The 16,568-nt window shown below is 48.9% G+C and overlaps 1 pseudogene across 1 annotated transcript; it reads left to right on the top strand.

Annotated features, from left to right (window-relative positions):
• The first annotated feature begins 11,090 nt into the window (after positions 1–11,090).
• LOC310890599 (olfactory receptor 14C36-like) lies at positions 11,091–16,439 on the top strand (annotated as a pseudogene). Its single transcript, XR_014589257.1, has 2 exons — positions 11,091–14,429; positions 14,812–16,439. The product of XR_014589257.1 is annotated as an olfactory receptor 14C36-like (transcript).
• Positions 16,440–16,568: the final 129 nt, after the last annotated feature.

The following is a 16,568-nucleotide window of genomic DNA, read 5'->3' as shown; positions in this document are numbered from 1 at the left end:
TCATAACTGCTTCCGAAATATAGAAGAGCAAATGAAATTAAGACCTGATTTAGAAGAAGTGGAATTACCTGGTGGTGAGCAAATATGTGTGGACGGTTCCTCAAGAATAGTTGAGGGGAAACGAAAATCAGGGTATGCGCTAGTAAATGGGAAAACATTTGAGAGAGTAGAATCCGGACCCCTGAGCCCTAGCTGGTCGGCCCAAGCTTGTGAACTATATGCCATCTTGCGAGCCCTAAAGTTGTTAAAGAACAAAAGTGGCACAATATTCCAAATATGCTTATGGGGTAATACATACATTTGGTAAAATATGGGAAGAAAGAGGGCTCATCAATTCACAAGGAAAGGTTTTAATACATCAGGAATTAATTGCCCAGGTCCTACAAGCTATTAGAGAACCTAAGGAAATTCCTGTAGTACATATAAAAGGACATCAAAGGGGCCTCACCCCTCAGGTTAGGGGTAATAACCTGGCAGATCAGGAGGCAAAAAGAGCATCATTAACGAGTATGAGAACCACAAGAACGAGGGAAAATTGCCCAGACTGTGGCAAAAACTCAAAAGAATTTCCATGTGATACCTGTTGGAAGGATTTCTGCTTTGATGCTATACAATGCAGTTGCTTGTCCTGGGAAAAGGAGGAGGGGAAAAAGTCACATTGTTATTGTTATTTACACGGACCTATATATACATTACTGTGTTTTACACAGCCAGAAAAGGATAAAATGGCTCAAATGGGCATAAAAGAAATAGATGGGGGTAAATGGATATTGCCTGATGGAAGGGAAATGCTTCCTAAGTCTGCAGCTCTGCGAGTGCTACAGAGGTTTCATGAGAACACCCACTGGGGAGCTCAAGCACTAGTGGACCAATTCGCTACAAAATATATGTGTATTGGAATATACAATGTAGCAAAACGAATTGTGCATGATTGTCTTGTTTGTAAGAGAGTGAATGCCCGACAAATGAGGGAAAGAGTATTAGGGGTTCGGGAATTAGCACACCGACCTTTTGCCAGAATTCAATTGGATTTCACAGAACTTCCAAAAGTGGGAAGGTACAAATATTTATTAGTAATTGTAGACCATCTCACTCATTTTGTCGAGGCTTTCCCAACAACGAGGACAACGGCCCAAGCTGTGGTAAAAATACTGTTAGAAAACATTATCCCGAGGTATGGGATTGTAGAAAAAATTGATTCTGACCGCGGCCCGCACTTTATATCAAAGGTGTCCAAAGAGGCTATGAGAGCCCTGGGGACGAGTTGGGAATATCATACACCGTGGCACCCTCAGAGCTCTGGAAAGGTAGAACGAATGAATGGGGAAATTAAAAAGCAACTAACGAAGCTTATGATGGAGACAAAAACCTCCTGGGTGAAATGTTTACCGCTTGCACTATTGAATATTCGAACACAGCCTCGAGCCGATGTTGGAATCTCACCTTTTGAAATGCTATACGGTATGCCTTTTGATCTAGAGATACCAGCTGATCATCCCCAGATACAGGACACACAATTAACACCTTATTTAATACAGCTCATGAATAGACGGAGGGAATTACGAGCGAAAGGGTTGGTAGCACAGCGTCCCCCGTTAGATACAGCAATCCATAGAATACAGCCTGGAGATAGGGTTCTAATTAAGACATGGAAAGAAACATCTTTAACACCACGGTGGGAAGGCCCTTATGTTGTTTTACTCACTACAGAGACGGCTATCCGGACGGCTGAGAAGGGGTGGACGCATGCCAGTCGTGTGAAGGGACTAATCCAGACAAGCAAATGGGAAGCGGTTGCAGGCCCAGATGACTTAAAGCTCACTCTGAAACGGACTCAATAAGTATATACTGTCACTGTCTATGTATCGTAAAAAGGGGGAGGAGGGAGGCTCTGTGTGATTGGTAACAGGTACAAGGTCACTGACCGAGAAACTCCCCTGAAGAACACTACTGCTGCCGAGAAGAACCCACACCTTGTAGTTCGCCGCAACTGAACTGACAAGCGAGGCAGAGAGTGAAACGGTGGGGATCTGCGTGACCAGGTAAAAACCCTAGAGATGGGCCCTATCTCCATCCACTTTTTGTGATACATAGTAATAAGTGTATGTATTTGTACTGTTCCTGGGTCTGCATACCCTCATAAACCTTTTATTTGGAGCCTAATCAGATGGGGAGATCACCGTCTGGTACAGCAAATAATCACCGCCGGGGGCCCTAGTTTTAAAGTCGCTCTGTGTGACCTTGTGACATGGGGCAAAAATGCAAACATATGCTCTGGTCAACTGAGCTTCTATATGTGCCCAAGCTTTAACCCGGGAAGACCGCATTGTAACGATCCACATGAATACTTTTGTGCCTATTGGGGTTGTGAAACTATTGCCCCAGACTGGACTCCTGGAGCTGGAGCAGACAAGTATTTGAAGGTGGGGTACGGGCCACCAGGATGTAACTGTAATTGCAGGTTCATATACATCAATGTAACCCATCCGGAAGACCAAAGGTGGACCCTAGGACTACGTTGGGGAATTAGGTTGCATGAATCCGGAGCTGATAGGGGAGGGATACTACATATAAGGAAAGAAGAAATTAAGAACCCCCAACAGGTGGGGCCAAACCAAGAACTATCAGAAAATGTTTTGACACAAGCCTCTGAAATGCAAACTACAAATAGCCCTAAGCTACTAGAGGTCATTAACAAATCAATGGGCCAAAAATATGACAAAAATGAAGGGATGACTGAAAATAGCATGTGGAAAATCATGGATGCTAGTTATTTCTTACTAAATCAAACAAATCCCAACATCCCTAAACCTTGTTGGTTATGCCTTGATATAAGGCCTCCATATTATGACGCCATTGGGGATCTGGGAGAAGCCACCCGTTCACGTCACCCCAACCCTCCACAATGCAATTGGGGAAAAGATGTAGGAATAACATTGACGGAAGTAACTGGGAATGGAAGATGTGTAGGTACAATCCCTAGGGAGAAGCTCCATCTATGCAATATTATAGAGAAGGTTACACCAGGAAGTAGAGAAAGGTGGTTAATACCCGCAAACAATGCTAGATGGGTCTGCTCATCGATAGGTGTTACTCCTTGTTCATCACTTGAACTCTTTAATGTATCCCAAGATTTCTGTATACAAGTGATAATTGTACCAAGAATCCTATACCATTCTGAAGAGTATGTATATACACAGCACATAGTAACAGAGAACCACTTAACAAGAAGAGAACCAATCACAGCTATAACATTGGCAACGTTAATAATTTTGGGAGGCACCGGGGTGGGCACTGGAGTTGCCTCTCTGGTCAGACAGAGTCAGGAGTTTACCTCCCTATGTGTGACCGTAGATGAGGACTTAACTCGAATTGAACAGTCGATTACTGCCCTGGAAAAATCGGTACGGTCACTATCAGAAGTTGTTTTACAAAATCGTAGAGGATTGGATCTGGTGTATTTACAACATGGTGGATTATGTGCAGCCTTGAAAGAAGAATGCTGTGTATATGCAGACCACACTGGAGTAGTGAGGGATACAATGATGAAGCTCAGAGAAGGATTAGAGAAAAGAAAGCAAAAAAATGAGGTTAAAGAGAATTGGTACGAATCTTGGTTTAATTATTCACCCTGGCTTACAACTTTACTGTCGACAATAGCGGGACCTTTGTTGTTACTAATATTGAGTCTAACTTTTGGACCATGTATTCTTAATCGTGTAATTGCGATTGTAAAAAACCGTTTGGAGGCAGCACATTTGATGCATATTAGTGCCAAATGCGAATCCATGACCACGAGTGAGGATGCTGAATCTCTAATGCTCAGCAGACAGGCATACCAGGAATTAATGAACAAAATAACTAACTAAAAGAAAAAGGAGCGATTGTGGTGTATGAGGCATGTTTGTTCATTATTTCCCATGGCTATATCAAGTAGGAACAAAGGGAGTCTCCAGGTGGCTGTAAGGACCTTGAGGCTCCCTGCCTGTTGCTGTCTGGGGCGGATAGTTGAGAGAACTTTGTGTAAATACTATAACTGCAAAATTTGATAACCCACCTGTCCTATCTGAAGACAAAACAGCATGACCGGCTACGGAGGGAAAACATCACGTACCAAGCGGAGGAAGACTACGGCCTTTATCTGTGCGACCACCAGAGGGACCAGAGATGACCCCCTAGCAACAGTCGACGCAGCCGCACTAGCAGGAAGGGGGGCTATGTAACCAAGGAAGAACTCGGTGATATAAGGACTGTGAAAAGTGGGGGGGGATGCGGGCCGTTTGGACTCCAAGGCCGCCCAGCACTGTTTTGCTTGCTGATCGCTTACTCAATAAACTAATTCTTTCTGGCTAAAAGAGTAATTTATAACACCATGAGAAGAACTTCATTAGGACACCTCCCCACCCCTGCACAGGGTATCAAGGAAGCAAAGAGGCCCCATTGCAATGACTCTATCTCATCTCCTCAGAAGCTCTAGCTAAAGGGACAAAAACATCAGGGCTGTTGGGGCCTTCCATTCTTGCCAGCACCCTCTGCCTTCTCCTCTGTAGGCTTTCCTATGCTGTCCCACTCTTTGCCCTAATTCCTTGAAGCCTGCAGACACCCATCTCTGTCCAGCACCTTGCTCTCATCCCGGCATTTCCATAATCTCACCCATGTCTCGTCAACCCTCATCAGCTGTTCCTTGATGAACTCAAAGCCTGGGTCTGATCATAAACTCTCTTTCAGTGACCTCTGTCACCACTACACGACCCTTTGAGGGCCATTTCTTCCTCGTTGTGGCCAGTGCCACCCTTCTAAGGTGCACTTTGTGGCAGTTTTTTCTCTCCTGCTCTTCCCTACTACCAAAGAAAGCTCCATCAGGGTGGCAACCACTCCTGAAGTAGGCATCCCAACCCATCAGGCTCCTTGCGGCCTGTCAGCCAAGCAGACAAAAGTCACCTCAGCAGCATCTCCCAAGGCCTGGGCCTGCTGCTGGCCTTGCAGCTTCTTGGCTAGACACAGCCAAGTCTTGGGCCTCCTGCTGCCCAGTCGTGGACTCAAGCAGAAGGGACAGGACAAGCCCTCTGCGGGCCTTCTTTGTGTCTGGGTCCTCCTGGGGATGGAGGCAGAGGGGATCCCACAGGCAGCATGCCAAGCAGGGGCCTTCTGCTGGCCTCGCAGGGCCACTGGCAGATGTCAGCCCCAAAGTGCACATCCCAGGGAGAAGCCAAGGCTGACCTGCCACCTCCAGACACAAGGGACCTCACAGTCCCTTTGCGTGACACGTTCCTGCTGCTGCCCTATCAGCTGCAGAGACAGAAGTGACCTCCCAGTCACTGCCCCAGTCACATTCGTCCTGCTGGGGCAGGAGATCCTGAGGCAGAGCTGAGCTCAGCAGAGCATTCCCACCCATCTCCTCCTTGTGGCCCACAAGCTGATCAGATCCATGGCCCCTCTGAATGCCATGTGACTGCACAGCGACCTCGCAGTTCCTGCCGTGCCCCAAGGGGCCAAGCACCCAAAGTTAAGCTTTAGGAGAGGGTCTGAAGGTTCGGAGGTTAATGCACAGGAACGAGGGCTTTGGTCAGTGTTTACGTTTGGGATTAGGGACCAGGGCTCACCATTCTGGGTTAGAGATTAAGCAAAGGTTTTGTGGGCAGGTTTGATGTTCTGCTTGGGGTGTCATGTCTGTGCTTAGGGGATGGGCAGGCTTTGTGGTTTAGGGTTTTGTTTAGGTTTTTGATTCTTGTTTAACCCTTGAAGTCTAGGGTTAAATAGAGCAATTACAAGCTAGTGTTAAGGGCAGGGATCAAGGTAAGCAAGAGAATAAATGTAAGGGAAAGAGGCTATGGGCTGAGTTTTGGCTTCAGTGCATACTTTGAGGTTAGGCATAAGAGGAGTGGATTTATGTCAGGGTGTGGGGTAGCAGTTCGATTTATGAATTAAGGTTACTGATTGAAACTGGGGAAGGGCCTCATGTGACTGTTTTAAGTCACTGTTACAGCAGCATCAGCATAACCTGAACCCTCTTACCTCTAGAAATTCCTTAATTTCTGCTGGCCAAGCCCCTATTCCCTCCCCCACATCTCACTTCTCTCCTGTCCATGCTTCTCCTGACCTCCCCATATCAGTCATCTCATTGGGATCAGCTTTCTGATGGCTTTCATGATGTCAGAGTTAAGGTTTAGGAGAGGGTTTAAGGTGAGGAGGTTAATGCACAGGAACAGGGGCTTTGGGTGAGAGATTAAGCAACTGTTTAGTGGGAGGGTTTGGTGTTCTGCTTGGGGTGTCAGGTCTGTGGTTAGGCTATGGTAAACTTTGCGCTTTAGGGTTTGCTTTAGCACTGGTAAGAATTTCTCTAGGATTAAAAAGAGCATTTTAATGCTAGTGTAAAGGGAAGGGATCAGGCTGAGCAAGAGAGCAAGTGTAAAGGTAAGGGGCTGAGTTTTGGCTTCACGGGATTCTTTGAGGTCAGGCATTAGAGTAGTGAATTCCTGTCAGGGTGTGGAGCAGCATTTAGGTTTAGGGATTAAGGTTACTAGTTAAAATAGGGGCAGGGCTTTATGTGACTGTTTAAGTCAGTGTTACAGCAGAATGAACATTACGTGAACCCTCTTTCCTCTTCAAAATTGTTAATTTCTTCTTGTCAAGCCCCTGTTCCATCCTGAAATCACACACCTCTCCTGGCCAGGCTTCTCATGAACCTCCCATATCAGTTGTCTTCTAAGGGGCAGCTATCTGATGGCACTCGTGATCTCACAGTTCATGATCTCTGTCTCACCTCTGTTGGCTCCTCCATTCCTGAGACAGAAGTGGCGTTGTAGTCAGGAGGGCAAAGGGCACAAAGGAGCACCCTGTAGGAGCACCCTGCACAAGGTGCCCAGCAGCTCTCCACCACCACCACAGTGATCTTCCTGCTTACGTGTTTTGGTTTGGGAATGGCTTCTGTGGATCCAGGGTAATGTTTCCCAGGCCATCATGCAGGCCTCAGATGGCCCCCTGGGCATCTGGGAGGCAGTGGCCACCTCTGTGTAGAAAGCTGCAAGCAGCCCTGAGGGATGACTTCAGGCAAAAGTTGGAATCTCTGACATGACAACCAGAGGAGCTGCTCTGCAGAGCAAGGGGTCGTGCAGAGGGAGGGCTGTGCTGGGCAGGTGGGGAGGCAGACCCACCTCATGGTGTTTAGCGATATGCACTGCTGGGCAACAACTAGGCCATCAGTGTGTGATAATCATTCTTCTCATGTTAAATCCAAAACACAGCATCATACCAGCTACTAGGAGGAAAATTAACTCAATCCTAGCCAACTCCACGACACCCACAGACTAAGGGCATGATATCTCTGTGTGTATATCAAAAGAGAAAAGGTGGTGGAGCCGAATGGGATGCACCCAAGGGTACTGAAAGAACTGGCGGAGGAGCTGGCCGAGCCGCTTTCCATCATTTGTCGGCAGTCCTGGCTATCAGGGGAGGTCCCAGTTGACTGGCGGCTAGCCAATGTGACGCCCATCTATAAGAAGGGCCGCAGGGCAGACCCGGGGAACTATAGGCCTGTCAGTTTGACCTCAGTGCCAGGAAAGCTCATGGAGCAGATTATCTTGAGGGTCATCACGCGGCACTTGCAGGGCAAGCAGGCGATCAGGCCCAGTCAGCATGGGTTTATGAAAGCAGGTCCTGCTTGACGAACCTGATCTCCTTCTATGACCAAGTGACGCGCTGGTGGATGAGGGAAAGGCTGTGGATGTGGTTTACCTTGACCTCAGTAAGGCTTTTGACACAGTTCCCCACAACATTCTCCTCAAGAAACTGGCTGCTCGTAGCTTGGACTGGCGTACGCTTCGCTGGGTTAGAAACTGGCTGGATAGCCGGGCCCAGAGAGTTGTGGTGAATGGAGTCAAATCTGGTTGGAGGCCGGTCACTAGTGGTGTCCCCCAGGGCTCGGTACTGGGGCCGGTCCTCTTTAATATCTTTATCGATGATCTGGATGAGGGCGTCCAGTGCACCCTCAGTAAGTTTGCAGATGACACCAAGCTAAGTGCGTGTGTCGATCTGCTCGAGGGCAGGAAGGCTCTGCAGGAGGATCTGGATAGGCTGGAGTGATGGGCTGAGGTCAACTGTATGAAGTTCAACAAGGCCAAGTGCCGGGTCCTGCACCTGGGGCGCAACAACCCCAAGCAGAGCTACAGGCTGGGAGATGAGTGGCTGGAAAGCTGCCTGGCCGAGAAGGACCTGGGAGTATTGGTTGATAGTCGGCTGAATATGAGCCAGCAGTGTGCCCAGGTGGCCAAGAAGGCCAACATCATCCTGGCCTGTATAAGAAGCAGTGTGGCCAGCAGGTCTAGGGAAGTGATTGTGCCCCTGTACTCGGCTCTGGTGAGGCCGCACCTTGAGTACTGTGTTCAGTTTTGGGCCCCTCGCTACAGGAAGGACATGGACGTGCTCGAGCGAGTCCAGAGAAGGGCGACCAAGCTGGTGAGGGGTCTGGAGAACAAGTCTTACGAGGAGCGGCTGAGGGAGCTGGGCTTGTTCAGCCTGGAGAACAGGAGGCTCAGGGGCGACCTTATCACTCTCTACAGTTACCTTAAAGGAGGCTGTAAAGAGGTGGGGGTTGGTCTGTTCTCCTACGTGCCTGGTGACAGGACGAGGGGGAATGGGCGAAAGTTGCGACAGGGGAGTTTTAGGTTGGATGTTAGGAAGTACTTCTTTACCGAAAGGGTTATTAAGCATTGGAACGGGCTGCCCAGGGAGGTGGTGGAGTCACCATCCCTGGAGGTCTTTAAAAGACGTTTAGATGTAGAGCTTAGCGATATGGTTTAGTGGAGTACTTAGTGTTAGGTCGGAGGTTGGACTCGATGATCTTGAGGTCTCTTCCAACCTAGAAATCTGTGATACTGTGATACTGTGATTAATTAGAAAGTACTGGAGCTGAGCACGATGCAGATGTGCAGGTGTGGAATATGGGGTGGATATTGTCCTCGTTGTGGCTGGGATAGAATTAATTTTCTTCCTATTAGCTGGTATGGTGCAGTGTTTTGTACATGGGACACAGTTCCAGACAAAATAACAGCATGCATGAGAAGGAAGAAGAGAAAAAGTGGAATCTGGCAGCCTTCTATCCCATACCCTTAAATGAGTTTGTGCTGCAATTCCATTCAACTAGTTACTGCGGTATTGTCCAAACTGTCCTGCAAATTCCTGCTGCTCTTACCTTGTGAGAGATGGCATAATCAGCGTGAGCTATCTGCCTGCAGACATTAACAGCTGACAGAATGCAGCATCTGTCCAGGGGAACCTTGAGAAACTGCAGGATTTTGCCTACAGAAACCTCTTGACAGTTACAGAGAGAAGACCCCAGTCCTGTACCAGAGGAAGAGGAACCCCACATATCAGGGCAGACTGGGACCCTGGTGAGTGAACAGTGCCCAGGAGGAGGAGGGCCTGGGCACCACAAGGGATGCCATACGAGCAGTGGTGCTGTTCCCCAGGAACCAGGCCAGCTTCCTACAGAGCTGCCATACGAGGAGCATGGCCACCAGGAAGATCTTAGTTATCAAACTCAGTTCAGATCCTGTGAGATACCACACGGACAAGGGTCTACAGCCATCAGGGAAAGATGTGCAGCTTTGAGAGTGCCTAGGTTAGCCTGTTGTGTAGAGCAGAAAGGGCTGTAGCAAGGCTGAGAGTCCCAACAGGACCCAGGGCTTTGTGTCCATGGCTCTGGTGTTGTCTCTGCCACTGAGGCCTAGGAGGAGACAACTTATCGGTAAAGCACCAGGGCCTCATTGCCTCCTTGCCCCCACCCATGAACCAGGCAGGGCTCGTACCATTCTCCTGCACTTGGCCATGCACATCCCCATCTCCTCCTGCCCCAGGAAGAGCCCTGAGCAGTGTGTGAAGGGAAAGGATCTCCCTTCCCAGGGGCTGGGGGTCAAGGCCTGACCCTTGTGCTTGGTGAAACACATCCAGTTTTCCTACACATCAGGGTCACATTCACAGTGCCTTTGTCTCCTTGTCCTCACCGCCTCCAATGCTCTGCTCTAACGAGCTCCAAGGGAGGCTGTGTCAGTGCTGGCCCTCAGGGGGACACGGCAGGAAACTTGCCTCTGACTTGGACTTGTTGAGAGATGTCTGCAATTGTCTCTCAGTGCCTGAGGTTCGTGGGCTCCTCAGCAAAGCCCCCCGAGGGGGGATTCCAATGCCTTGGTCTGGGCGTCTGGTGCTGAGCTGGGCCGGGCTCGTGGGACAGAGAGAGCTCGTGGCAAGAGGGCCCTGGTGCAGAGAGACAGCTCTGCCCAGGAGCAGCTCCTCTGCACAGCGCAGCAGGGCTGGGGGCTCTGACCGCAGCTGGCACGGGGACAGGAGAGAAGGAGAGAGGGCTTGGAGGCAGTTATCAGTGGGAGGATGCTGAGAGCTGCCTGCAGGAGAAGTCTGCACAGCCCTTGACAAGGTACGTCTCTGGCTGCAGGGCCATGCAGGTGGGGTTGCCAGAGGGGTCTTCTACAGCTGGCACATCCGATGCCTGACAGCATCTGTTGGGATGGGTCTCTCTCTTTCTCCAGCAAAGTGTAGAAGAAGCTGTAGAGAATGGCATTTATAAGAAGAAATTTCGAAGGGAAGACAGAGGCTTGGTTTATCTGAAGGGAAGAGATTTTTTGGACTCTGTGCTTTCAGATTCCTGCAGTGGAGGGGAATCTGAGTGAATCCGAGTACACATCTTGTGGGATGGGTCTGTGAGCATGGACAGGGAGGAGACGTGGGGACACAGAAGCGGCTCCCAGCAGGGACATGGGTAGGCGGTGAGAGGGAGCTGCTGCCAGAAATGCTGTGCGAGGGAGGGCTCAGGCACCTCCCTGCCAGCCCCTGCAGGGCAGGCGCCTTCCCTGGGACACCCCCTGCTCTCCTCTGCCACCAGCACAGCCTCTGCCCTCAAGCCCCCGCTGTCCCCAGCAGGAGCTGCCTCCTCTGCAGGCAGAGCTGCAGCACAGGAGGGTGTGCTGAGTGTCCGTCTGTCCCTCCCTGGCCTTGCCTCCCCTGGCAGCAGCACACTGCCATTCCTCCTGGCTTCTCCACCTGGCCGTGCTGCTGCTGCTCTTGTTCCCAGGCTGCCTGGGGATGGGGGTTTCACCTGCCCATGGGGTGAGCCCTCGTGGTGCTTGGGGGAAGGGGAGTATGGGGACAGGGTGAGGGGTCTGGAGATGGGCACTTGGAGCCTGGCTTCTTCTGCTCTCAGCAGTACCCAGGTTCTTCTCAGGAGAACCTCCTTAGTGCAATTGTCCTGTAGCTCAAAGAGATGCCAGCACAGCTCAGACCAGCACTAATGGACAGACTGGCTGTCGTCTCTGTGGGACACTCTGCACTAAAGGGACATTCTCTTTGCCTCTGAGGATCCACAAGGTTTTACTTGGAGTGCAGCAGAACGCCCAGGATTTATGCCTTAGAAACACTCCTCAGGTGTGGTGGGGCAGCGAGAACGAAAAATACAAAACAATTAAATAACTAAATCTCCACACCTCTGCTCTGCAGTTGGGTGAACTGGGAGCAAAACTGGAGAAATCTCTTTGATATCAGCAGTAAAGTTAATCTGAGACTACCCCATGTTCCTACCATGTTACTACCATGCTACTACCTCTGGCTGTAGTGCAGGACTGATTCTTCCATTGCCCACAGATGAGTCCCCTGTTCCCAGAGACACTCTCAGGCAGAATCAATGAAAGAGACCTTCAAAATATCTGCCTGGAAATGGGCAATTTTGGGTGATTTTAAGTGAGAAAATGGAGAGTTTTCCTCTGATATGCCTGTGGTACATTATCACTGCCTTTGTCCTCCTTGCACAGGACCTCATGACCAGAATTAGCAGATGTCCAACAGCAGCTCCATCACTGAGTTCCTCCTGCTGGCATTCGCAGACACGCGGGAGCTGCAGCTCCTGCACTTCAGGCTCTTCCTGGGCATCTACCTGGCTGCCCTCCTGGGCAACGGCCTCATCCTCACCGCCGTAGCCTGCGACCACCGCCTCCACACCCCCATGTACTTCTTCCTCCTCAACCTCGCCCTCCTTGACCTGGGATCCATCTCCACCACTCTCCCCAAAGCCATGGCCAATGCCCTCTGGGACACCAAGGCCATCTCCTATCAAGGGTGTGCTGCATAGATCTTTCTGTTTGTCTTCTTGATTGGAGCAGAATTTTATGTTCTCACAGTCATGGCCTACGACCGCTACATGGCCATCTGCAAGCCCCTGCACTATGGGAGCCTCCTGGGCAGCAGAGCTTGTGCCCAGATGGCAGCAGCTGCCTGGGGCAGTGGCTTTCTGCACGCTGTGCTGCACACTGCTAATATATTTTCACTACCTCTGTGCCATGGTAATGCCTTGGACCAGTTCTTCTGTGAAGTCCCCCAGATCCTCAAGCTCTCCTGCTCAGACTCAGACTACTTCAGGGAAGTTGGGTTCATTGCATTTAGCTTCTGTTTAGGTGTTCTTTGCTTTGTTTTCATTGTGCTGTCCTATGTGCAGATCTTCAGGGCCGTGCTGAGGATGCCCTCTGAGCAGGGCCGGCACAAAGCCTTTTCCACGTGCCTCCCTCACCTGGCCTTGGTCTCCCTCTCTATCAGCACTGCCACATTTGCCCACCTGAAGCCCCCCTCCATCTACTCCGCACACCTGGACCTGGTGGTGTCAGTTCTGTACTCAGTGGTACCTCCAGCAGTGAACCCCCTCATCTACAGCATAAGGAACCAGGAGCTCAAGCACGCACTGAAGAAGTTATTTCAGTTGTCTTCCAGAAGCAGTTAGCTGCATCTGTGCTGTTAAAATGGGAATAAGTCGCAAAAAAATAATCACAGTATCATAGAATATCCCGAGTTGGAAGGGATGCATAAGGATCATCAAGTCCAGCTCCTGGCACCACACAGGTCTACCCCAAAATTCAGACCATGGGACTAAGTGCACAGTCGAAATGTTTCTTAAACTCTGAGAGGCTTGGTGCAGTAACTAGTTCCCTGGGGAGCCTGATCCAGTGGGCGACCATCCTCTCGGTGAAGAACCTCTTCCTGATGTGTAGCCTAAACCTCCCCTGCCTCAGCTTGACACCATTCCCATGGGTCCTATCACTGGTGACTAAAGAGAATAGATCGGCGCCTGCCCCTCCACTCCCCACCGTGAGGAAGCTGTAGACTGCGATGAGGTCTCCCCTCAGCCTCCTCTTCTCCAGGCTGACCAGGCCAAGTGACCTCAGCCGCTCCTCATACGTCTTCCCTTCTAGGCCCTTCACCATCTTTGGAGCCCAGTATCTTACTGACTTGAAGAAAGAGGCTTTAATCTCTCCTGGTTTGTTTCCTAATGAAGGAGCACGAAAGAGATGCGTGTCCTTGTCTCTGAAGAGGAGGTGAAGGAACAGCTAGGGTAAGGAACACAAAAATCAGTTGCGCCAGACTAAACTGTGGTTGTATCTGAGCTTGGAGACTGCAACCCTCTTCAGACTTCCAGATCTAGAGGAACACTTTGGCTGCAGCCTAAAAGCCACATGTACATAAGCTCCCCCAAGCCAGCCAATCTCCTTCCCATGACCTGCCAGGAAACAGCAATGTAGGCATGTAACCAAATTAAAGCCCAAACCTTCAGCCCAGCCCTTGACCTGAATAGTGAGTGAGGATCCGGATCCTGGCATTTATACATGAGAGTCAGTCAAAGTAAATACTGTAGTCAGAGGTCACGGGGCTAGATTTTGAAAAGTCCTACAGAAAGAAGAGATCTCAGAAAAGCAAATTTAAATAACATTAACGTCAAGAAAAGTAATTCTGATTGCTATATTCTTTATCTGCCATGACTAGACAGAAGGAAATCTGTGATAACAATTTTGCCTTTAAGGTCATTTTCTTTTTCCTTTTATTTCTTCTATTTATTTATAAATTGATTGATTGATTGATTGATTTTAACAGGCTCTGTACTAATTTTCCTCACAGAATGACTAAGAGAAATGTGACCCTTGTGCACCATTTGTAGTTAATTCATTAGGTCAACTCTAACCACTAAGCCCCTTCTCAGGCTATTTCTATTAGTGATAAGGAGCGATTGACCTTCAAAGACTGAAGCCAGGAAGATGAGCCTATTCCACAAGGTCTCTTGGCTCCACCCTTGTTAAGTGAAATCTGCCAGGTGTGGATCATTTGACCTTTGCTCTATAGGAAGCATGAGGAGTGGTGGGGAATTGCCTCCCCAGGGGAGTTGGAGGCTTGTGTTATTTAGGGTGTGTTTCTATTGTGGTGCAATGGACTCAGTGTTCCCCATAGGCTGCTTTTTCTTCATGTTTTCTACCATCTCTGTGAAATAGTTTTAGTGACTCTAGGAGCTAGCTATGTTGGTGGTGCCTTCTCAGTGTAGTAAAACCCTGGTGGTACGACTTCACTGTGAAGTAGTTGGGAAGTGACTCAAGCTCAGAAGCTGGCAGGTAAGTGTTCCTGGGTTCTACAGTTGTTTGATGTTGAGGAGTTTGAGTACTTCCTTCACCTTGTCTGTTTTCAGTGAAATTACTTACATGGGTTCTGAGCTCCCTTTCCAGCCCTTAAAAATAAAATAAAATAACAATAAAAAAAAACAAACTCAGAAGCTCAAGTGTTTACAGGTGAGCCTGACTTTGAAGAATGTTCTTAAGTATTTGTTAAGATGGAACAACAGCCTGTGTGAAAAAGGTGCCTTAATGTGAACTCAGATGATGTCTTGTGGTAAGTAGAAACAGATCTGGATAGATACTGGTGGCATTAGTGTTACTTTCACTAAGTGGAAATTGTGAGAATGTTCTGTTCCTACAGAAAATAATGTTCTCACTATAGGCAAGTCAAAAGCAGTGGGAAGGAAGCCTGTCCTCTTCCCTACAGGCCTGCGTCTCGGCTGTGGAGAAACTTTCGGAAGAGGTCCACCAACTTAAAGAGAACTGATCTTCCTCCCCACCTGTACAAACCAGTGTCTCAGCTCTCGGGGTTAAGCGTCCTTCTGTGCTAAGAAGATGACAGAGTGTGTAGAGGCTACCCGAGAAACTCCCCTGAAGAACACTACTGCTGCCGAGAAGAACCTGCACCTTGTACTTTGCCGCAACCGAACTGACAAGCGAGGCAGAGAGTGAAACGGTGGGGAACTGTGTGACCAGGTAAAGAACTCCGGAAAATGAGCCCTATCCACTTTTTGCGATACATAGTAATAGGTGTGATTGTTTTCACTGTTCCTAGGTCTGCGCACCCTCATAAACCTTTTACATGGAGCCTAATTAGATGGGAAGATCACCATGTTGTGCAGCAGATAACTACTGCTGGAGGCTCTAGCTTTAAGGTCTCACTGTGTGACCTTGTGACATGGGGCAAAAATATAGCAAACGTGTTCTGGTCAATTAAGCTTCTATATGTGCCCAAGTTCTAACCTGGGAAAGCCGTATTGTAATTATCCAAATGAATACTTTTGTGCTTATTGGGGTTGTGAGACTATCGCCACAGACTGGAATCCCGGAGCTGGAGCAGATAAATATTTGAAGGTGGGATATGGGCCACCAGGATGTAATTATAAGGGTGAACTACGGCACTACACCACCCTCCATGGCGGAGGTCTACAGTACTCCAGGTCAGATTGCAAATTCACATACATCAATGTAACCCAACCGGGGGATCAAAGATGGACCCTGGGACAACGTTGGGGAATCAGGTTTTATGAATCTGGAGCTGACAGGGGAGGGATAATGTATATAAAGAAAGAAGAGGCTAAGAACCCCCAACGGGTGGGACCAAACCAAGAACTGTCAGGGAGTATTTTAAGGATTCAACATAGACAAGCTTTTGAAATACAAACTGCTAATAGCCCAAAACCACTAAAGGTTATTAATAAATCAGTGGGTCAAAAATATGAAATTAAAAATGAAGAGATGACTGAGAATAACATGTGGAGAATCATGAATGCTAGTTATTACTTACTGAATCAAACAAATCCAAACGTACCTAGACCTCGCTGGTTATGTCTTGATATAAGGCCTCCATATTACAACGCCGCTGGGGATCTGGGAAAGGCCACCCATTCAAGTAAAACCAACCCTCCACAATGCAATTGGGGAAGGGATGTGGGAATAACATTGACGGAAGTAACTGGGAATGGCAGGTGTGTAGGTACGATCCCTAGTGAGAAGCTCCATCTATGCAGTATTATGAAGAAGATTACACCAGGAGGTAAAGAAAAATGGTTAATACCCGCAAATAACGCTAGATGGGTGTCCTGGTTCCAGTTAGGACAGAGTTAAGTAGCTCATAGTAGCTGGTAGGGTGCTATGTTTTGGATTAGGATGAGAAGAGCGCTGATAACATGCTGATGTTTTAATTGTTGCAGAGCAGTGTTTACACCAGGCCAAGGACTTTTCGGCTTCTTGCTCTGTCCTGCCAGCGAGCAGGCTGGGGGTGCAGCAGGAGCTGGGAGGGGACAGACCCAGGACTGCTGACCCAAACTGGCCAAAGGGGTATTCCATACCATCTGACGTCATGCTAAACAATATATAGGGGTGGCTGGCCGGGGTGGGGGGGGCCGGCTGCTCGGGGATAGGCTGGGCATCGGTCAG

Source organism: Anser anser (genome assembly GCF_964211835.1).
Source record: "Anser anser genome assembly, contig: HAP1_SCAFFOLD_32, whole genome shotgun sequence".
In the NCBI taxonomy this organism is placed as follows: domain Eukaryota; kingdom Metazoa; phylum Chordata; class Aves; order Anseriformes; family Anatidae; genus Anser; species Anser anser.
This window is presented reverse-complemented; position numbering and strand designations above follow the sequence as displayed.